This window comes from Gopherus flavomarginatus, chromosome 3 (genome assembly GCF_025201925.1).
Source record: "Gopherus flavomarginatus isolate rGopFla2 chromosome 3, rGopFla2.mat.asm, whole genome shotgun sequence".
In the NCBI taxonomy this organism is placed as follows: Eukaryota; Metazoa; Chordata; order Testudines; family Testudinidae; genus Gopherus; species Gopherus flavomarginatus.
Window position 1 is genome coordinate 21,663,027 of NC_066619.1, and position 4,391 is coordinate 21,667,417.

Consider the following 4,391-nt stretch of genomic DNA (forward strand, 5'->3'; position numbering starts at 1 on the left):
TGCGAGCGAGCCGCGGCCCCGCCCCGGCGCGGGGAGCTCATTGGCCCGGCGGCGGGGCTGGCCCCGGCAGGGTCAGGCTGCGCCGCGGCGGGATTGGCCAGGCTGCGCCCCGCAGTTCCGCCCGCAAGCGGCCGGCAGGGAGCGGGGAAGCCCCGCCCCCGATCCGCGGGGTCGGCAGAGGGTCCTCCTTGCTGCCGAGCGGGGTGCGGCCTCAGAGGGGGAGGGAGCCGCTGGGTTCCGGGGGCGCGTGGCTGAAGCGGCTGTGAAGCTGGCTACGTGCGGGAACGGACACGGCTGAGGGCGTGGGGCAGCCCAGGCGGCGCGCTGAATGCGAACCCTAGGAGCGCCCCGACCCCGGCCTGGTGCAGGCTCAGCTCCTGTGGGGAGCAGGCCCGGGCCCTGTTCCCAGCAGCCGTGCGTGTCGGGGGGAGAGTGCACCTTGGCACGGGGAGGCACGGCCACCGCCCGTGAAAGTGGTGAGGAAAGGAGATGAATGACCCTTAAAGTAATCCAGACCCGTCTCCTCCCCTAAGGGTTGTGGCTATAGCTCTGATTGCTGGGCTGTTTCACAAATACAGATGCTGTATAGGGTTAGCATCCTACCTGTAATAAATTGCACATGACAAAATAGCTTAATGAGGAAATAATAGAAATCATCTCGTTTCCAGAGAGGTTGATAGACGTTTAAATAGCCATAGACACCCTTTCACCTCTGCTGTTACTTTCCTGGTATATTTTCATTGTTTCATTCTTTTAATAATGCAATCCTACTTGAGGTTTTTAATTTTATTCTGAGCTGTAACTTCTCATTTTTGTCATTAAATGTTTATTACAGTCGCAGAGCAACTGAAGGAGTGCACTGTCAACCACTTCTATAGTATTGAAAAGTTATTACAAACTGAAGTACAGGCTGCAGCAGAGAAAGCGGAAGTCATTTTAGGGTAGAGTATATTAATACTGTTCTTATTACATTTGCCACTGCAAAATGATAAAGTGGTACAACACAAAACATTTCCCACCCCTGACTAGAGTTTACACACTTAGTCAAAGATGCACACTGCATATGCCAACTTCCAGCCTCTTTATTCAAATAGTGAGTAGTACTGATGGATTCAAATAGTCAGGGCACATGGAAGAAGTGAGGCAGCAGGAGAGATTTAAATAGTGTTCACAGGATCAAACACAGATGAATTTCCATAACTATGGAACTTAGAATATATTTAAAAAACAAACTGGTGCACATCATGGAGCCATTTTGAGTTGTGCTCACAACTATACATTCTATTTAATAAAGCAAGATCGTGGATTTTTCCCTCATTTCAGTTTCTGAATGGATATAGAGTGACTTCAATAAGATCAGGATCAGGCACTGACCTTACATCATCCCATGCACCAATACATACTAAGATACAAGAAGTCAGATGAACAGGTTGCAGATAATCAGAGTACTACTCTGTAATAGACATTATCATAGAATCATAGAATCTCAGGGTTGAAAGTGACCTCAGGAGGTCATCTAGTCCAACCACCTGCTCAAAGCAGGAACATCCCCAACTAAATCATCCCAGCCAGGGTTTTATCAAGCCTGACCTTAAAAACCTCTAAGGAAGGAGAGTCTACCACCTCCCTAGGTAACACCTTCATAGCGAAAAAATTTTTCCTAATAGCCAACCTAAATCTACCCCACTGCAACTTGAAACCATTACTCCTTGTTCTGTCATCTGCTGCCACTGAGAACAGTCTAACTCCATCCTCTTTGGAACCCCCTTTCAGGTAGTTGAAAGCAGTTATCAAATCCCTCCTCATTCTTCTCTTCTGCAGACTAAACAATCCCAGTTCCCTCAGTCTCTCCTCATATGTCATATGCTCCAGCCCCCTAATCGTTGTTGCCCTCCGCTGGACTCAATTTTTCCACATCCTTCTTGTAGTGTGGGGCCCAAAACTGGACACTATTCCAGATGAGGCCTCACCAATGCTGAATAGAGGGGAATGATCATGTTCCCTGATGTGCTGGCAATGCCCCTACTTATACAGCCCAAAATGCTGTTAGCCTTCTTGACAAAAAGGGCACACTGTTGACACATATCCAGCTTCTCATCCACTGTAATCTCTAGGTCCATTTCTGCAGAACTGCAGCCTAGCCACTCGGATCCTGGTCTATAGCAGTGCATGGGATTCTTCTGTCCTAAGTGCAGGACTCTGCACTTGTCTTTGTTGAACCTCATCAGATTTCTTTTAGCCCAATCCTCTAATTTGTCTAGGTCCTTCTGTATCCTGTTCCTACCCGCCAGTGTATCTACTACTCCTCTCAGTTTAGTGTCATCTGCAGACTTGCTGAGGGTGCAGTCCACGCTATTCTCCAGATCATTAATGAAGATATTGAACAAAACCAGCCCCTGGACCGACCTTTGGGGCATTCCACTTGATACCAGCTGCCAGCTAGACATGGAGCCATTGATCATTACCCATTGAGCCTGATGATCTAGCCAGCTTTCTATCCACCTTATAGTCCATCCAGCCCATACTACTTTAACTTGCTGGCAAGAATACTGTGAGAGACTGTATCAAAAGCTTTGCTAAAGTCAAGGAATAACACGTCCACTGCTTTCCCCTCATCCACAGAGCCAGTTATCTCCTCATAGAAGGCAATTAGGTTAGTCAGACATGATTTGCCTGGTGAATCTATGCTGACTGTTCCTGATCACTTTCCTCTCCTCTAAGTGCATCAGAATTGATTCCTCGAGGACCTGCTTCATGATTTTCCTAAGGACTGAGGTGAGGCTGACTGGCCTGTAATTCTCCGGATCCTCCTTCCCTTTTTTAAAGATGGGCACTACATTAGCCTTTTTTCAGTCATCCAGGACCTCCCCTATCGCCATGAGTGTTCAAAGAGAATGGCCAATGGCTCTGCAATCACATCCGCTAACTCTGTTAGCGCCCTCAGATGCAGCATATCCGACCCCACGGACTTGTGCTTGTCCAGCTTTTCTAAATAGTCCATGCTAAGAACAGAATTTGAATCTTTGTTTCTTACTAAGTTGTCACATCCATTCTATAGTACCACTGAAATATACAATTCATTATATATAACAAGGGCCCTATCGTAGGGTACTGCTACCTTTCTGTGTTGCTGCTGGCAGGGCACTGCCTTCAGAAAAGACGGTTACTCACCTTTGTAACTGTTGTTCTTCGAGATGTGTTGCTCACATCCATTCCAGGTAGGTGTGCGCGCCGCGCGTGCATGTTCGTCGGAAACTTTTTACCCTAGCAACTCCAGTGGGCCGGCAGGTCGCCCCCTAGAGTGGCGCCGCCATGGCGCTCAATATATACCCCTGCCGGCCCACCCGCTCCTCAGTTCCTTCTTGCCGGCTACTCCGACAGTGGGGAAGGAGGGCGGGTGTGGAATGGATGTGAGCAACACATCTCGAAGAACAACAGTTACAAAGGTGAGTAACCGTCTTTTCTTCTTCGAGTGATTGCTCACATCCATTCCAGGTAGGTGAATCCCAAGCCATACCTAGGCGGTGGGGTCGGAGTGAGAAGTCGCGGCATGGAGCACTGCAGATCCGAAGGCCGCATCCTCTCTTGACTGCTGGACCAGGGCGTAGTGGGAAGCGAAGGTGTGGACCGATGACCAGGTCGCTGCCTGACAGATTTCCTGGATGGGCACACGGGCGAGGAAAGCCAGCGACGACGCCTGCGCCCTCGTAGAATGCGCAGTCACACGGCCCGTAGGAACATGGGCCAGCTCATAGCAGGTCCTGATACAGGACGTTACCCATGAGGATAACCTCTGCGAGGAGATAGGAAGCCCCTTCATGCGGTCCGCTACTGCCACGAAAAGTTGGGGGGATTTGCGGAACGGTTTGGTCCTCTCCACATAGAACGCGAGAGCCCTACGGACGTCAAGCGAGTGGAGCTGTTGCTCCCTGCCTGAAGAGTGAGGTTTCGGGAAAAAAACCGGGAGGAATATCTCTTGGTTGATGTGGAAGGTCGAGACCACCTTGGGGAGAAAGGCAGGGTGTGGCCTCAGCTGCACCTTATCTTTGTGGAAGACTGTATACGGGGGGTCTACCACGAGAGCCCGGAGTTCTGACACCCGCCTAGCTGAGGTGATAGCTACTAGAAAAGCAGTCTTCCAAGAGAGATAGAGTAGGGAGCAAGTAGCTAACGGCTCAAAGGGGGGCCTCATGAGCCGAGATAACACCAGGTTAAGATCCCAGGTTGGAGCAGGGAGACGGACGTTAGGGTATAAACGTTCCAGCCCCTTCAGGAATCTAGTCACCGTCGGGTGAGAAAAAATGGAGCGGCCATCCCCACCCGGGTGAAAGGTGGAGATAGCTGCCAGGTGGACCCGCAAAGACGATATCGCCAGGCCCTGTTGTTTGAGG